Source organism: Camelus ferus, chromosome 23 (assembly GCF_009834535.1).
Source record: "Camelus ferus isolate YT-003-E chromosome 23, BCGSAC_Cfer_1.0, whole genome shotgun sequence".
Lineage (NCBI taxonomy): Eukaryota > Metazoa > Chordata > Mammalia > Artiodactyla > Camelidae > Camelus > Camelus ferus.
Window position 1 is genome coordinate 10,939,098 of NC_045718.1, and position 19,446 is coordinate 10,958,543.

The following is a 19,446-nucleotide window of genomic DNA, read 5'->3' on the forward strand; positions in this document are numbered from 1 at the left end:
TGTGAGGAAGCACGTGCGCCCTCTCAAGAGAACCCCGGCGACCTTGACGCTCGCAGTGTGTCCCGTGCCACCCTCCCCAGTAGACGTGCAGAGCGGGTTAAGGGAAACACCCCAGTAGAAAAACAAATGTGAAATTTCTTTCTTTCAGTTTCCTTTCCAGGTTAGTCCCTACTGAACCAAAGGGGAAAAAAGACTGAAAGATGAAACGGCCTCCCTCTGACCCTGTTCCTCTCACGGCGGGCGGGAGCCTGAACTTCTCTCCCTTGTGAAGACGTGTGATGCGCGTGGAAGTCTAGGTGCGCTGAGCTTCTCCTCTGGTTCCAAGGTGTGCACTGCGACCTGCTCATTGGCAGCGCTGAGGTGGGTCTTCCCGGGCTCAAGCGCAAAAGAGGCGCGCTCCCAGCGTGGCATCGCCGGTCCTGGAACAACCGGTCACGCCCCGCGACGGCTGGAGGGGCGGGCGGGCGGGCGGGAGGAAGACAGGGAACAGCGCCGAACCCGCAGGACGCGCGGGTTCTGCCCCTCCCTGGGGCTAGAAGGAAGGAGCTGAGTGATGGCTGTTGTCCTTGCGTTGGAGGACAAGGAAGCAGCCGTGCCAGTCCGCTCTCCCACTTCATTCCCCGAAGGGAACGATCAGCCCGTGGGGTTATTTTCTTTGGCGGATGGTGATTTTGCAGAAGGCATTAATGATTCTTGTCGTTTGCTTAACCGCATGTACCACGAGATTCCACCGTCCTACGCATCATAAAACTTTATAATTCTTGCTCAGTATGAAAATATGAAAAGCACTAAATTTTATTTCCCATCCGATCCCCTAACATTTCAAACATTAAGATCATCATTTAATCAGAACCAATGAGCTAGAATTAAGTGGGGTGGGGGGAATAGATATTTTGTTGTGCTATCAGAATAATTGTTGAAATGTTAAACCACTTGTTCTTAATGCGCCTTGAAAGGGTGAAAAAAATAAAAATCACACTTAATAAAAACCAAAAGAAGCATTTGTAAAATCTGACAATTTTCAGGATACAAATAGACTTTTGAGCATGCGTTAAAATTATATTGATATGAACTATATGAACTTGTGGTTGCCAAGGGGGCGAGGGGTGGGAAGAGATAGACTGGGATTTCGAAATTGTAGAATAGATAAACAAGATTATACTGTATAGCACAGGGAAATATACACAAGATCTTATGGTAGCTCACAAAGAAAAAAAATGTGACAATGAATATATATGTTCATGTATAACTGAAAGATTGTGCTCTACACTGGAATTTGACACAACATTAAAAATGATTATAAATCAATAAAAATGTTAAAAAATTATATTGATATGCATTATATGATTAGTATAGATTATAAGGTATTCACTGATAATAATAACCATAATAGCATTTAATTAATAGACTGACTTTATTCATATTAGTTATACTGAAAATGAGAATAAACTTGAACCCAGTCACTGGCTTCTTTGAAAAGAATGTGCAGGTGATGAAATCAAGGACGCACGGTCCCTACGACCGGACCAAACTGACCCTGTATGGTTACGTTTGTGTCATTAGAACAGCTAGTTAATGAGCAGTTAACCATTGTTGTTTGGTCACCATATGGCCAAACCAATTTCATGATTTCAAATGACCCAAATTATGTGAAAAGGCATTCTTATTCTTCCTTTGGTTAATCTATTAAAACCTACCTACAAATTTGACCAACAGTGCAATCAGCTCAATCTTAAATTTCAGATAGTACATAATATCTATTTCTTATAAGAAAATATTCGATCTAAACGATACCCGTGCCCATCCCATCTGAGAGCATCGTACAGCGCCGCACCCCGCGCGAGTGCCAGCTTTGTGTCTGTCTGCACTGGGACTGAGGGGCCTCCAAGTAAAAGCAGATGCTTAAAATATGTGGAGGTCTACATCCAAAACACAATTTTCCGTAGCTTCAAAATGAATACAGCACAGGGAACTCTATTTGGTGTTTTGTAATAAACTTTAATGAAAAAGAACATGAAAACAAATACATGTATGTACATGCATGACTGAGACACGATGCTGTACACCAGAAACTGACACATTGGAACTCACTATACCTTAGTAAAAAAAAAAAATTCTAAAAATTCTAAAACAAAAACCAAAAAACGACCAGGACTCTCTGTAGCGAGAACCACGGGCAGCGGGAGATTCGGAGCACCTTTCTCTAGGCACCATTCTCACCCCGCACGTCTCTTTAATCTCGCCTGTGTCCATCAGCCTGGAAACCATGTGGGTGATTCAGCTGAGATGCAGACCCCAGATTTTCACAATCAGTGCACATATATGGTATTTTGGCTACATATATTTCTGACCATCTGTCAGACATGGCAAAAGGCCCAATTCAAAGTTGCCAGACCCTAGCAAGTACGAGTCAGATGGTGATGGGTTTTAAGGGATGTTTTACATAATAAATAGCGCTTGTCATTTAAGGATTCCTGGCATTCAATAAAAAGGTAAATAGTATTACACTTCTGGCAAACTGAGCAATGTCTAGATAATACCACCTTCCTCAGCAACGGGGTAAATAAATGGAAATATGTGGAAACAATGGCTGAAAGCACCACTTCTGAGGTTTTGTTTAGTCGTTGACTCCTTTAGATAGGTAAGTATTTCCCTGTCCCGCGGGGAACCTCCGTTAGCTGGCCTGAACTGGACTTGGGGGTGGGATTTGCACAGGGGGACACTGACTTGCGGCCAGAGTCTGCAAGAGAAGGTCCAGTGACCTGGAAACCCAGCCCCCGGACCCTGACTCCTCTCTGCCTTCATATGGGGTGCTTTCAGCACATCCCCTAACCCCGCCCTCCAAGTCTTGTTTCCTTTAGCTTTAAAATGAGGCAGTTAAACTTAACCGTCAGAAACATCTTTTTAGCAGTAATAGTTTATGATTCTAGGACGCAGAGAGCGCTCTCCCCCTTCTCAGTGCCCACATCAAAGACCCTCTCCGCGTCTGTATGGAAACCCCTTCTCCTCTGGCTCAATCCGGATTATTTCCTCACTGGGGTTCCCAGAGCACTTTGTACGTCTGTTAGAGAACCCAGTACTTCCTGGTGTGAACTCATGTGCGTTCGGATCCGTCCCTGCTGAATTTACCGTGAGCTCTTCAAGAATAGACGCTGATGCTTTTTCATCCCATGTTTAATATGGTGCTTGGTGTGTACTGTGTACCAGACAGATACTTACTACAGTAAGTGTAGGTGAGCACAAGTGGGTGAGACATGAAAACAAAAGTAAATAACTTTAGAAAAATAAAAGAAAAACACATGACACGCATTATAAATTTTTTTTTTCAAATTCTGACACTCTGCCCTTGGACACAGGGAACACATCTGTGCTATGATAAAATGTACTGCTTTTTCATTTATGCATTGATGATAGCTCCTAAAACGTCCCTGCCAACACTGTAATTAGGTGAGAATTCTCACATTGTTTTAGAAGCTGTAACTGGTTATTGGTCTCTTCACAGCGTTTCTATCCAACTGTCTTCTCTCTAGGCCTCGTGGAACCTTGACGGGTTCTACTTCTGGACAATCTTGCGGGTTTCTCCGACCTGCTGTCGGCCCCGTTGTCTCAAGGATGCCGTTTGGCCAGCATCCCTGCGTTCACTCTCATCGCCTGCGTGGCAGCTGGAGCGGAGGGCCCCCGAGAGGCATCGGGTGACCCAGCCGGCCTCCCCTGCAGGTACCTACACGTCTGCTCTGGGGTGGCGTCTCCTTTATCAAACGTCCCTGATGACAGTAACTCCTAAGATTCCATGACATGCGTAAAGGCAGTAAGTGGCAGAGGCGGGATCTGAACCCAGGTCATGCCTCTCAGACGTCACACTTATTTCTACTGGTCGTTCTTTCGAACATTTGATCTGTTGACAACTGTCTGTGATGTTGGAAACGAGCTCCTGAGGGGTAGTGTGCAAGCTGACTCTCTGGGTGCCTGGCAGCCCCCAGGTTCAAGGCGGGGATGGGGAGGACCCAGGTCCGTGTACATCGCCCTCAGGGACTAAGCCCCTGCGAGCCGGTTGTGTGAAAGGCCTTGTGTGATTCACATGAGCTGCTCAGGAGGTGAGATCCAAGAACAGCACTACTTGTTGGATAATATAATAAAATTTGAATACTTCTAAACTATTTTCTTGAAGAATATCATTATTACATGGACCTGTGCTTTCATGTCCTGAATAAACATCTCATACAATGACCGCACAAGCCTTTCTCCGCATTATGTGCCACGGAAGGCGGGTGGGACACGTTGAATTTTCAGCACTAATGGGCCTATGATGCAAAGTGGTGATTTTGCTTGAAGCCGTGTTTTCTTTAGAGTTCTTCCTTCTTTAAATAAATTCACTTATCTGCATGCTGGCCATGATCCATTTTATTTTTACCTTACTTTCTTAAATGGCGACAAGAGAATTATGAGGTTCGAATTGTAAAAAGCCTTATCTTTCTAGTCTCCCCCAATTTTTCTAAACGGACATAATCTATCACCATATAGAGTTTGTGGGGTTTTTTTTAATAAGAAAATATGAATCTAATTTGATCTTGGCTCAACATCTGAAACAAAATGTGGGAAAACCAGAAGTATGCAGTGTAAGCTAGGACTCGAACTTTAGTTAAAATCTTCGGGTGTCTGAGAAGGAGTTATCAGACCTGCAGGGAAGCAGACCTGATTTAATCTGAACAATTTCAGTTTAAATGGATCGCTGTAGAAAAAAATTAAAGAAGGAAAAAATGGAAAAGACTATTAAATACCATTCCAGAACCTTCACTTCTCCTGGAAGGAAGACAATCCCTTGTCTCTCTTACCATGCAGTTAACATCATGACACAGTTTATCTATTTATTAAGAAAAAAATATGCCTCCTGGCCTGTGGCATATAATTTTCCAGATAAAATGGAATGTGGGCTATAGGCCAATGAATTCATTTATTTCCTAAAATAGCAACATCCTAGAATCTCAACAATGCAACTCCAGGTTACTTCCCAACACGGGCCACGTTCAGAATCACTTAGAAGAAACACTTCTTCCATTCTTCTGTGAGGAAACCTGTTAGGGCTCTTGGCACAAAACTGTCGTTTAGCACAGGCAAGTGCACACCTGAATTGACCTTTCAATGGATATTAATATTTTTATTATGCAAATAGTAAAAGAAATTCAGCCAGGATTTCTTCTTTCTAATAAAATCATGCAAAAGCAAATTACATATAAGTGTATCTGAGTGTCTCCAAAGTGATCATGAATCACGTAGCTCAACAAAGCGTGCACGCAAACAGGTCCAAGGCGTTTGAGAAGCCTGTGGAGGGATGTTTAGGGTTTGGCTAAAAATGGATTTCTACAAAGCTCTTGTATTCTTTGCCCAGTTTTTTCAACCAATCTTTCTTTTTCTTTTCTCTCTTTCTCCCTTTCTTTCTTTCTCCTTTCTTCCTTCCTTCTTTCCTTTCTTTCTTTCTTTCTTTTCCTTTCTTCCTTCCTTCCTCTTTCTTTCTTTCTTTTTCTCTTTCCTTCCTTCTCTTTTTCCTTCCTTCTTTTTCCTTCCTTCCTTCCTTCCTTCCTTCCTTCCTTCCTTCCTTCCTTCCTTCCTTCCTTCCTTTTCAAGAGATTTAGTCGCCGTGAGCCTGATTAATCGACCTTCCTTTCATCAGAATGCTGTTTTGCAAGAGTTAGATAGCTCATAGCCAGTTAGCTATTCTGGACCTTTTCCTTCACATGGGGAAATGAGTATCTTGCCGAGAGCAAATGGAAATTGACTAGCAAGAATCTGCGGGTTTAGCACGTGACTCCGGGGGTTCCAAAGGCGTATGAGTAAAACGCAGGTGTGGGCTGAGCCTCGCTCTCGCTCCCCGCTCTCAGTGCGCCGTGTGAGGCGTGGTCTTCTCCATAAATCAAACTCAGTAACACTCGAAGAGCCTTCGCCACAGGCCGCACGCCGCGCCAAGCACTTCGCACCTGCGCACTCACTTCGTTTCCCCGCCACGCCTGGGACGAGGCTACCACGACCTGGCCATTTCGCCGACCAGGAGGCGTTCGCTGGTGGCCGAAAGCCCTCCGGTGGCAGAGCGGCCCGGGAGCCGTGCCCTTCGGCTCTGTGCTGCGGCCGTGCCGGCTCGGGGCTGCAGATCGGAACGGTGATCCGGGTTTGCTTCTGCGGCGCAGGGGCGGCCGCGGAGGGCGCGTGGCGCCTGCCCAGCTGCCGTGCGCGTCTGACCAGAGCCACGCTCGCGGGCGGACGGTGACCCCGGGGGAGCACGTAGCTCAGCTCCGGTAACGTCAGGGCCCGGGAGCTCAGCGCTGCCGCGCCTCGCTTAGCACCTTGCTCCGCGGCCCCTGTTGTCAGCACAGGCTTTTACTTTGCTTTCCATAATTTGGCATGTGTCACAGACATCCCAATTTATGACCAACTTGTCCCATTTGAGGAATCCAGACAACTGTAGGACTGTCCTCTGAGGTCAGGAATGTTCCACTGACAGGATATTTAAGGCCAGTGAACTATCTGCCACCTGCGTGGTTTGAGCCAAGTTACCCAACTTTGCCAAACTGACGTGCTTCTCTGCCGCACGGGGGCGAGGGAGCACCTACATCGTCAGCTTGTTTTGGGCTCAAAGAAGAGACGGAAAGAACTTCAAACGCCAAACGCCTGCCGTGCTGATCGCGGGAGGAGCCTGCGTGAAGGGAGGACGTCTGCAGGGGTCCACCGGCCGGGGCAGGAGCGCGGCGGAGCGGCCTGAGGTCTCCCGTCGGCGCTGCGGGACGAGCTGGCCTCCAGGTCCTGAGCGGATACGGCAGTTCCATGCGGGGCTTCTCCATAAGGCGGGGCTTCGTGGGTCTCCTAGGGGGCGATGGCCTGCGCAGAAGGGAGACCAGGGCATCTCCTCCATTGCTTTAGAACAGGAAGAGCCGTGGGGACCCCAGACCCTTTGGGACCCTCAGTGCTAAGCAGCCTGAGGAGACTGGGGGGTAGGGGGGGTGTCACACCCTCGGAAGGGATGTCGGATTTCCTCATGGTGGGGCAGACAGTGGTGGTAACGGGAGACCCCACCTTCCAGGGACGTGTGAGGACCAGTGAGAAATGTGGAGGAAGGGAGGGCAAGGGCTCAGGGACGTATGAGGACTGGGCAAAGAACAGGGAGACACTCCTCTGAGTTTTCTAGAAATACCCAGATGAAACTTTGAGGAAAGCAAGCTGAGAATTCTACTTCTTGTAAATAAATATACATACGACCCTATTGGACTGCGGCCCTACTAGTATCTGCCTCGAGGCTAGTAAAGCAGACGAGTTGTGTCGCTGGAACCGCACTGCAGGGTCCCCACAGGGGGTCCTCATTTATGAGCAGCCCCGAGTTCGGCCCGGCGTGAAAGACCCGCTCACTCCCCGGCCCGGCCGGGACCGGCTTCGCGCGGGGACCCGGCCCTGCACAGGGACATGGCCTCGCGCGGGGACCCAGCCCGCTCGCGCCCGCAGCAAAGCCCCCCGCGCCCAGCGCCGCGCAGGCCGGGCTCATCTGGGGCACTCGTTCCTGTCTGTCCTCTCGACCTCTCACCAGGTGCTGGGGACTGACCTCTCAGCCTGTCTCTCGCAGCTTTCTGACACTTCTGTTCCTTTGTCATCTGGGCAGGGTTCCTCTGAGTTTTGTGCGATGTTACAAAAGTTTTCTTCTATGACACAGCCTGGGTTCTAACACGAGTTTCTCTAACGCTGTGCAGCACATCCGTAGAAGAGGACACATTTGCTAAAAAAAAGGAATAAAACAAAAGTACACAGTGAGGGGAGGGTGGTATGCATGAGTTTGTTTGTTTGTTTTTTTTTAATAAAGTTAAAATAGTTAAAATTAAAATCTTGAACTGAAGGGGGGGCTACAAAGGAGTCCTTACAAAACTAACACCATCATGAATCTTTCCGAGGCTTTCCTATGGGAGAAAGTGATATATTATGAAACTTCTGAAACGCGCTGGACTTTGGGGTGGGGGAGCAACAGGGCATGATTAGAAACAATTCTCTTCTAAGATTTTTTCCCTACACACCGGATAAAACGATCGTCTTCATTTGAACCGTAGTACATGCCATACAAGAATAAAATGTTAGAAGAAGAGAAGGAGAAGGTAGGAGAATTGGCGGCTTCCACGCACGAACGCTGTTTTCGGCAGATGCCCGTCTCCCCTGTTTCTGTAAGGCTGTCGCCTTCGTTTCCCGGGGCCTCCTGTCGCTGAGGGACACCAGGCTCCGCTTTCTCTTTGGGGTTCTTGTATTAACTCGGTGCACATTTTCACTTTCTTTCTTGGGACTTGCAGGCAGTGGGAAAAGAGCTAACACTCCTTTCTCAACAGGAACCACTCCTGCTCCATCTCTGCCTCCGTTCTCTCTTCTTGCCTTCCTGGCCGGGTTCTGCCCAACACATCCAAGGCGGCTAGTGAGGACGGGGCCGGCCCCATCACGTGTGACTTCCTCTGCCTGCTCCCTCACCCCTCTGTCGGCAAATAGGCCCATCTGAGGTGTCTGCTTTCTTTCTCACGAGCACATGTAAGTGTTTGTTTGTGGGCTTTCTCTTAATGCGTTCCATATTAGAAAGGGCCAAGAGTACAACATTCCTTTAAAAATTCGGATTTCTTGAGAAACAAGGAGGTGGCGAGGAGGAGGGAGCGCTAACTTGGCAGGCTGTGTTTAAAGTATTTTGCCAAAGGAGCCCCCCTGAGGAGCTGTCCGTTAAACTCCCACCATTTTGCTGTGAGAAGTGAATGTTTTCTCTGGCTCTAAATTTATGGGATTCTTAAATGTTCTCACAGGTTGAAAATTTTAAAAAGAAATCACTGTTTGAATGTATACTTGACTCTCCACGACTGGATTGTCTCAGTTATAAGGAGAATTTGCTTTTTGCTTGAACTTCACGCTTCCTTTTATTTTTCTTCTAGAAAGCATAATGTAGGGGTAGGTTCTTATCACTGTTCTCAGAATACCGAGAGGGGACCTCGGGCATATGCCACGCAGCTTTCCCTTCTTCGCATTTGCTTGACTTTGGAGCACCATTCACGGCCTCAGGAAATCAGTCACATCTTTGAAAAGCACAAAATAAATTCTGTTCACTGAGTGGGTAATTGTTCAAGGTCACCCTTTCCTTGTCTTTGCCTTGATTGTTTGAATTAGCAGCTAATAATGGTACTGAAATGTGAATGAACTATTAGCAATGGGGCATATTTTGGGGAGTGTCAGGAAATATTACAGGGCAATTAATGTTATCCAATAGCAAAGCTGTGTTCTCAGCAGATGTCCTATAATTACTGTGTTTAGAGAGTGTAAGGCTTAAGCTAAGATTACAGCTTTTATACTGTCTGCCTTTAGAAGTCGTATTTGGAATTTATTCAGTTTATTGTCCTGCCCTTTCTCTTCTGTTCTGATCCTGTCACTCACATTTTAATTTAAATACAGTCTTTTTATGAATTAAAATAAGTATCAGCAGATGGTATGCAGTATAGATGTTTAATAGAATAGAAAAATTACTGCATAGATACCCAAAATAACTATTGACAAATAATTTATATCAATATTAGTCACTTGCTACTTGTTTCTTAATTTCTATAATTCAAATTTTTTTACATCTCAAATACTTCACAACCTGGTATTTGTGAAAGAATTCTCTGAATTTATTCACTTTTAGCAGGGTAGTTAAAAAATCATTTCAGGAAATGTTGAGTTACATGTTATCTAAGAACTCCTAATTTTTAAAAGCAACACTCACCGCACATCTAACTTTTCCTTTCAGCGCTGACCTTTAATGTTGGCTTTATATCCTTAGGTTTTCAGGAGAAAAGATTTTAAAATGAGCAGAGTGAAAATTCTCCCCTGTGGATAATAAGCAGTTTTGATCTGCAAACAGGGCTTCAGGAGACAGCAGGCCACGCCTTGGTTGCCTCTGCTGTGAGTGCCCCTGAAGCAGCTCTGCTGGGGAAACACTTTCAAAGCACACTGCAAGACACCTGGTTTCCTCTTCTTGACATATTCCTCATCACAAGGCCAAGTGGACTATTGGAAAGGTATTCTTATGTAAGCCTCAAAGGTGAGCTATTTGACCAACTGGTAAGTGATCATTGGACAAAGAGACTGAGAAGATAAGGAAAGAATTCTAGCAAGGTCTCCTTATATGTAGCTCACTATCTTCCTGAATCAGAAAGTTTATCAGAGAGAGAAAGACAAAAACAGAAATAAAGGATGAGGATTAAGGGAAAAAAATTCAAGCATTAACGTCTAAAGTCCCCCAGCTTTACCATTAGAAAGGTTTGCTCACTTCCCTGTCTCCCACTGAATCCAGACCACCTTGCTAACACAAAGGCTGCCATGCTCATCACTGCGGAGACCCTGGGTTTTTTAATTGTACTTCATTTTTCATTCGAACATATCTGGGGAATTCTCATCAGGGCTTTCCTCACTAGTTCTGAACAAATTATTCAAAAATTTTCTTAGAACTTTTGAAATAATTTATGAGTCATTTGAAACCTTAAACAATTGGCTGTCGGGTCTTGCATTTCTCCTCACGAATGGCCAAGCACAAAAAATGTTTACCTTTAGAACACCGTGGCCGCTACCTTTGGTAGCCTCATCACGAGTGGTAACAGTGAAGAGGCGTGTGCATTTCAACAGTTTTTAAATATTTTGCTTAAAAGTCAACATACAATTCTCGGGAACCAGCTCTGTGTCTGCCTGGTCATAAATGTTCACAAGAGGAGAACTCTGACTGAGACGTGGATTCTCCCCTCCAGGAAAAGGGGTGCTCTCTTGCGAGCACGTAATGAGATCCAACATAGGACATTGTAAATCCTGTGGTGAAGGTTCAGTGACCACTGGGTGCACAGAAGGAAAAATAAAAATATGGCAGTTCAGGTGCTGGACGTGTTCCTGGGCCTCTAGGGTTTCGTGTCCGGAAACACGGGGGGTGAGGTAGGCTGAAGGAGGGGGAGAGGGCGTGCCAGGCCTAGAAACCGGCATGAAACTGACACAGCGCTGTAAACTGGCTATACGTCAATAAAAAAAGAATGCAAAATAAAAAAAAAAAATAGAAAAGAAACTGACATAAAATGATAGAAACGCAAAAGGAGAAAATAACCATTCATACCTAGAGTGGAGATTTTTGACATCAACGAGTAAGGCCTAAACCCGGGTGGTTTGGTTGGAGTTAGACTGTAGGGACTGAAATGTCACACAGAAGAGCTGACTGTGGCACAGCAGTAGTTGTGGGACTCTGAGCAAGAGAGTGGACGCCCTGGCCTGTGATCAGGAGGTGACTTTGGAAGCTGGGTGCAGGATGGGATTGGAGGGAAAGGCTGGTGATGGAGAAATCTACATGCACCTTACGGAAGCATTTCAGGTGAGTGATGGCGTCCTAGAAACCAGCGGCTCTGTACTTCAAAATGTCTTCATATTTGCTCTTTATCTTCTCATATAGAACACCTTTCCTTCTCAGCCGCATCTTGTCCATTAAAATTTTTTAACTTTTTTAATTCTTAAAAAAAATTAAATGAATATATATTAGAGTTGAAAAATCCAATTAACAACTCAAGTTTGTAACAGAAAGCAGTGGTCCTCGGGGATCAAAAAAAAGGGAAACATTGAATTGTAATTTAAATAAAAATTATGAAATCGTGATTTGTGATCCAATTTTATTGAGAGGAGGAAGAGAGAAGGTGGACATTTGATATCAGATGCAAAGGTGCACCGCCAATACATATTACTTAGAAATTTCCACTACTTCTCTCTTCGGTCTCCTTATCACTAAATATTTTGTAGGACTGCTGTTAATGACTTCCTGCATGTAACACTTAAAGTAGCACTTTTGCCTCATGATAACAAATGCCCACATCTCCTTCCTACTGCCTCTCAATAAAATCATATCACAATTTTTATGTAAACCTCAGTGCCCTCTTCCTCTTTTAAATTTTGACTGGGTTAGAATTGCTCTCTTCTGAGCCAGGTCATTTACTACAATCTGCACTCTTACTTAAATAACTCTTTGTTTTTCCTGGAGTTAGTAATTGTCTTTTCTTTCTCTTGCATTGCTATGGCCTCAACTAAAACACTTACAAACACTGTTTTATGTTTGGTTGTGCCGGGTCACACCAGGTGAGATGTTATTAATTTATCGGGTCCTTTTTTTTCCTGGAGATATTCATTCTGGAGTCCTTGGTGCTCATGATCTCATATAGCACAGGAGCTTCTAGGCCTTCAGCATGTCTGCTGTCTTGAGATTTCTCTTCATCTTTATCCAGGAATTCTTATCTTCTCTCCCTGTTGTGGAATCATTTTTCCTTAATTATATGTCTTTATTTATTTACTCCATTACTTTGGTAAACTGTATCTTCCTATGAATCATAAATACATATTTTGAGATCTTATATATCCAAAGTCAGATTTATTTAATCTTCTCCTCTATTTTTTCTTAATGAAGCATAAAATAGAATAAAATTAAGTTTCCTTCAGAAGTCTAAATGTTACATTCTAGTGCCCATTGTAGGTGACCCAGCTGATTTCCCTAGAAGTTTTTACATCATCTTTTCATATCCAGTGTCCTGAAACTTCACAATAATGTATTTTGGGATGTGGGTGTTTACTTTATCATGTTGGCTCTTCAGTGTGCATTTCTCTTTATTCAACAATTATTCATTGAGTGCTATTCACATGCGAGGTACTGTGTTAGATATGGGAAGGTTGGGGATTCATATTCTTAAATTCTTGGAAATTCCACTCTATTTCCTTTCTTATTTTGCTAAGGTTCTGCGGCCATGAGAGAGAAGAGATCCCCAAGGAGAGAGAGTGGAGCGAGATGAAGAGGAGTCTGAAGGCAACGCTAAGGGAAGGAAGGTCATCTATTAAAGACTGATAAGAAATGTCGGATAAGTGAGTGAGGTTCATTCATTCACTCAGTCACTCAACAAACCTCATTATTCAGCACATGTGGCTTCTCCTGCACATGGTTCCTGCTGTGGGTGGAAACCAGCTGCTTCTCTGCTCCCTCTTGGGTGGCAGCAGGGTGCCTGTGGTCACGGTGTGATCAGTTGTCCCAGCTGTACCCCACCCCTGGGACAGTGACTGCTCCTTACATCTGCTGTTCCTATAGTCTTTAGAACCCTTTAACTGCCTACTAGCAAATCTCTCCTTACTCCCATCCTCTGCTAGAGTTTAAAATGATGTTAAACATTTCCTGTTCAAATCTGTGTGGTTTCCCTCTCTGGCTTGGATCCTGACTGATACATTGGACAAAAAAAAAAAAAACAAAAAACCTGAATTATAAGCATGAATAAAGTTAGCCCCCCCCCCCAGTTATACTAATGGTAGTTGTCTCTGGGCATATTGTCAATATTGTGTTTATCTGCATATTCTAAGTTCTTATAATGAAAATGAATTATGTGGTGATAAGAAAAATAACATGCTTTTATTAATCCTGAAAGAAAATGTTTTTACCTACCTGTAGGCAGTAAAGAATGGTCCACAATTATCTCTAATTACTCAGTATGATTTAATTCAGGCAGGTTCAAATACTGCACAATAAACTCAGAGATGGATAAATCACCAGAAAACAGAAAGACCGGGTCCTGTTTCCAGCACAAATTTATGATCCAAAGTTGATTTATGGATGTGTTAATGTTCATGGACCACTGTAATAAATTATTTTCAGGAGTAAAGTAGATGCCTACTGGAAACTTTAGGGTTTCAGCTTTCCCATTCCTTGAAATAAAACTAAATCTTTCTGGTCTTAAATTTCATCGGTTTCAGTGTCTAATGTAGAGGTTAGGGAGATTACAGGGGAGTTTTAAAACTTTGACATCTCCATTTGAATTTTAGTTGGCATGCTACAAAAATCAGAAATTGTACTCATCAGAAATAATCTAATTTTGAAAAGTGCCATCATACAAATTTAGCTTCTATTGATGATATTTTTTAAATTTATTGAAGCACAGTTAATTATAATGTGTCCATTTCTGGTGCACAGCAACATGTCTCAGTCATGCGTACGTACATTCGGTTTCATATTCTTTTTCATTAAAGGTTATTACAAGATACTGAATAGAGCTCCCTGTGCTAGACAGAAGAAGTCTGGGTTTTTTTATATCTATTTTTTCTATAGTGGTTAACATTTGCAAATCTCAAACTCCCAAATTTCTCTCTTCCCACCCACTTTCCCCAGGAACTATAAGATTGTTTACTATGTCTGTGAGTCTGTTTCTGTTTTGTAGATGAGTTCATTAGTGTCTTTTTTTCTCTTGTCTTGTCTTGTCTTTCTTTTTAGATTCCACATATGAGTGATATCGTATGGTATTTTTCTTTCTCTTTCCAGCTTCCTTCACTTTGAATGACGGTATCTGTGTTCGAGTACCAGAGCACAGAAACTCTTGCTGACAAGGTTCTTACTTCAGCAGAGGACCACGGGCAAGTGAGGGAGCAGTACTTTAAGCTCGTGTAGCGGTTGGGGAGCACACAGTGACAGGTAAAGTAATTCTTTTAAAGGTTGGTTCAGACCATAAAATGGTTTAGAAAAACAGCCAATTTCTTCCTCTCAGAAAATACATTACTTTCCCCTTTGACTTCACTCTAAATTAACTTGCCTTGTAGCTGCCACGGGAGTAAAATCTGGTATTGCTGTACTTTTTAAAACCCCATCATTTCACCGTTGGAAAAACTTCATGGATGCCACATCCTACATTTCTCCTTCGCAGTACAACTGAAATTACCTTATTTGCATTTACGTGCCTCACTATTTCTTACAGAAATATTGTATTATAATCATTATATGTGCGTCCCTAATATATTAGCAGTTAACCTGACTCCTCTTGATTCAGCCTGAAATTTCTGCCTGGGCAAAGGGAATCAGCAGATGTCCGTCTGCGCGCTGGGCAGCAGCGTCACAAAGGCAGCAGAAGTGTGTCCTGGGAATACAACACAACGCTGCCTTTCCGGGATTGAGAATTTCAGACAAAATCTTAAAAACATAAAAAAGGCAAATGACTAAATGAATTTTGATGGCACATCATTGTATGATATTGCGTACGAAATATGTAGCGCTCGTAAGAGAAGCCAGGTAGACGATTCAACTTTTATATCATGAATTGTGCACTGAAACCCAGATTGGAAGCACTAACTCAGAGACTTGACAGGGACAATTTCTTTTTCTCCCCTTAATCTGATTAGTGCTTTCAAGATTTTCAACTTCATAACTTACTAGAAAAATCATTGAGAATATTCAAGAGGAAACTTTTTTTATTCTGTAATATCAACACATTTGTTTTATATTTCAACCTTAACTCCCTCATAGTAAGTTACTGGGTCTGATTTTTCCTAAAATTAGGAGAATAATATCTTGTCCTGCTGTCATAAAGGGAGAGATCATTTCATACATAATTTTGCTTAGCTTCTAGTCGGCTTTGTCAAATTTAGAACCACCTGAGCACTGTGGTTTCTAAGTTTAGTCAAACCCTTTGAGCTTTAAGTTCCGTTTGGCTCTGTCTGAACATAAGCTGCTGTTCTGAAAAAAAAGAGCCCCTCGGTGCTGGCAGAACCTGGATGTGTGCACAGCACAGACCGCTTCTCATTTAAAAGAAATGCAGGCACTTTTATTTGAAAGTTGGGACCTCCAAGGGAGTAAATAATAAAATATGGAACTTTAAAAATGGGTCATATTCTAGACCAGTTCTCAAGCAGAATTGGGCTCTTGGGTTTAGGGTATGATATAGAAATGAAGAAATAAAGAGAGAAAGAGAGGAAGAGAGGAAGGAAGGAAGAAGGAAGGAAGGGAGGGAGGAAGGGAGGAAGGGAGGGAGGAAGGAGGGAGGGAAGGAAGGAAGGAAGGAGGCCTATTTTAGTCTTTTCAAAATGGACTTGCTTTAACTTGGCTCCGTAAGTTAAAGCAAAATGTGTCCATTAGGTGCCATAAGTTTGGTTTTACTAAAGAGCATCTTGGTGAACTTTTTTTTTTTTAAGAGTAAACTCTTCTCCATCATATAAGAGATAATCAGGGTATCTCAGAGTCAGATGGACTTATTTTTCTCATTTCACCTTTTTGCTACCAACTCAATGTATAATGGTAACAAAAATACCATGTACACAGGAAGACGGCAGGCAGTGTCCTGAAGGCCTCACTCACAGAAGATTTCAGTAACTTCCAGTTGTGAATTAATGAATGGCCAGGTGACAGAACTGCTGGATCCCAGAGACCACATTCCACCATCCCTGAGATGTTACTCCTTAAACAGAAACAGGGCGAAAGGATATTTTGTGGGCACACTCCTGAAGGCAGATTAAGTCTTCTCTTTGCCTGAGAATAAGCAAAATGTTGCTGGGGTAGGGGCAAAGAAATAGAATTTTCTCTCTGCCTACTGCCCATCCTGCAAGAAAAATTCACAGTGACCCCCTGGAGAAATAGGAAGCCCCCACTGAAAGGTGCCTGAGAGCCCTTCTGAAAACACTTTGGGACGAAACTCTCCACCTCTTATGAGACTCTCCGTCAGCAGCAAACAAGACAGAACACTTGGCTCTGTTTCGTGTTTCGTGGCCGTGCCAGCCTGATGTAGAACACTTTCTAAACCATAATTTCTTCTGTTATTTTTGTCTTACTTCATGTAGCCTTGTTTTTGCTTCACAAGGATAATGGAAGTCACAGAACAGATTTGTGAGCGCCACGAAATCACCTGCCCCCAACCAGCCCCGCCCAGCACAGGGGCGGCTCCCCCCACCCCCCCCAACCGCGGGAAGGGCCTTTGACTTGCAGCCCCGGCGGCGCTGGGCGCTCCGCGTGCTTGTTGAGCTCCGGCGCGTTGCACGGTTCAGCCCTTCACCTGCTGACCGCGGAGCATTGCTGCGTCCTAGCGGACGGAGGGACACGCGCACAAGTTGTCTGTTCTAGTCAGGGTTACACGCGACACTTCTAGGAAGTAGAAAAATGGAGACAACTGCAGGGCAATATATTTTTTTGGGTATTGAAGATAGAAATATCAACCAAACAGTGCACTCCAGGCTCATTCTCTACTTAACTCTGGGTAGCTGAGTTCTAGTCTGTATCTTTAAGATACTGTGACGGCCATTTCAAAAATCATAGTGGCCGACACGATAGTTATTTCTTGCATTCCTCTGCAGCAGAGTAAGCCGAATCTCCAGTGCTACGTCATCTGTGCAGAGTCTTACAGATGGGACTTTAAACATAAAATAATGGGAGTTGAATGAGAATAAAGACGGGACTCCAACAGCCAAAAACAAACACATCTGTAAAACTCTATCATCTTGCATCCATAATTTTTTTTAATGCGCTCCAATGCACCAACCCCTCCTTTCGCACAGAGACCGCTGACAGCGCAAATGTTGACGTGCCGTTGAAACAGTCCCCACACCAGCCTGTGAGCGGGTTAAAGCCGGGAAGCTGGTGTATGACTGCTGCAGGGAGGCGACCGGGCATCGGCCGGCCCGCGCTCCGAATCAGCTGAAATTCCCTTTCTGCTTGTCTTCCTTTTCCCTTTCTGAAGCCTAATTTTCCTTTTTTAACCTGGAACATACTGATTCCACAAAAGTCTTTATTAATAGCTCTTCTCTGCAGGTTTTGTTTGTTCCTGAAAAATTAGGTTTTCATGGAATTTGCTTTGGTGAGTGAGCAGTCTTTAGAACGCCCTCTTGCTCAAAGTGGGTGCTCCAGATCTGATGGGGTAAAATGAATGACTGTGTTTTACTTCGGGTAAAGGCACCTTTTCAATTACACAGCTTGGAATAAGAAAGTTTTAAGGAGAGGTTATACAGAGAGGGCTCACATTTGAAATCCGTTCTAGCTCTAAGCTCCTTCTCTGCCATCCTTTTTGGGTCATCTTGTCTAAAATGTCAAAATTAGTCTGAATATAGCATGAAACAAGCCTAATCTCTACGTAGTGAAGGAGAAAAGTGTAGCCGTCAGCATGTGATAAAACTATCCAAAGTATGTTAAACCTGAAAACCAGTCAGCAAAACATCCACAAAAGTACTGAAAGTTTACCTGGTGGGGGGAGGGGTGGGGGGCTATTTGGGGGAGAATTTGCTGTCTCCCACTGGATGATAAATTTCACAGGGCAGGAGTCGCGTCTGTCTGTCTGCCACTGCGGACCTGACTGCTGGGAGGTACAGACTCAAGAAACACTTGCTGATTAAATGATATTTTATTCATTTTTCTTCTATTTAGGTGTTCACAAAGAGCAAGTATTGCTTTTTTCATCATAAAAATCAAGATTAAAAAAAATAAACTGTACCATATGGCATACTGCGGTACCTCCATAAATCCTTGCTGAGAGACTGAATCCAAGCAAAGACCATGAAATCGGCCAGACAAACTGTGACACCTGAGTCACTTCGGCTGTAGGAAAACCAGGACAAAACTGGAAACCTAAGACTGGTGCGCACGGATCATCTGTGATCCTGCCCTTCCCGGTGTCTTCTGTGATTATCCTGCTGCGTAAGAGCCCGGCGCTCCTCAGGATGAGCTCATCCAGGGCCTCTGCTCCGCTCCAACCCGTGTCTCCATCTCCATCTCCCTGCGTTCCCTCTTCTCTCTCCCTCCAAAGCTGGTCCTCCACCCAAGGCCCCGGGTTCCGACCCCTCCTCCCGTGTCGGGGCCTTGTTCCCCCAAGCACCCCCCTCGCTGGTGGAGCACAGCTCCTTCGCCACCGCTGCTGCCACTCAGTCCACAGCTGTAAACAGCTCGTGTCGCCTAAAAGTGAAAACGCAGACCCACAGCACCCAAATAGTCGATGAAATTCTTGACCATTTAGCACCTTCCCTCCACCTCCTAAAGGTGTAAGTCATCACTGAAGCCCAGGTGGTATCTGAGACCTGCGGGGAGGCGAGTACGGCGGATGCAGGCAGTGCTGGGAGCAGCCCCGAAGCAGCACGTCGCCGCCCGCGAGGTTTGGCCGAGCGCCCTCCCCTGGGCACCTGCTGCCGACTCGCTGCTTGAGTTTCCAGTTCACGATTCTGACTGTTGTATCGGCCTCATGCGGCCCCGGGTCGTCCCTAAATGGGACAGTTGGTAATCAGCCTCGTTACGCCCCTGTGGTCCACGACCAGCTATGACCTTCCCCCGGCTACATCACAACAACTGGAAACAGTTTCCCAGTCGTGGGTTGCTGATAAACCAGGACAAAATTTTTGTTTCCTAATCACTCATTTTTCTGCCTAAATCACATGCTTTAGTCTCTGCCTTCACCACGTGAGAGAGGATTTCGGACTTCCCCGGTGGGCTCTTAACTTCAGTGACAGTCCTCACCTTCTTCACAGCTCTCCTCTCTGAAGCATTCTTTATTCTAGACCAGAGATCACAAGGGGGCTTCCTGGAGACCAGCTGAGCACCACAGGTGTGCTTTCTGCACGGACATGGTTTTAAGCGGCGGCACTTTTCAGTCAACGACCTGACACGGGCAAGCGCACTTCGCCTCG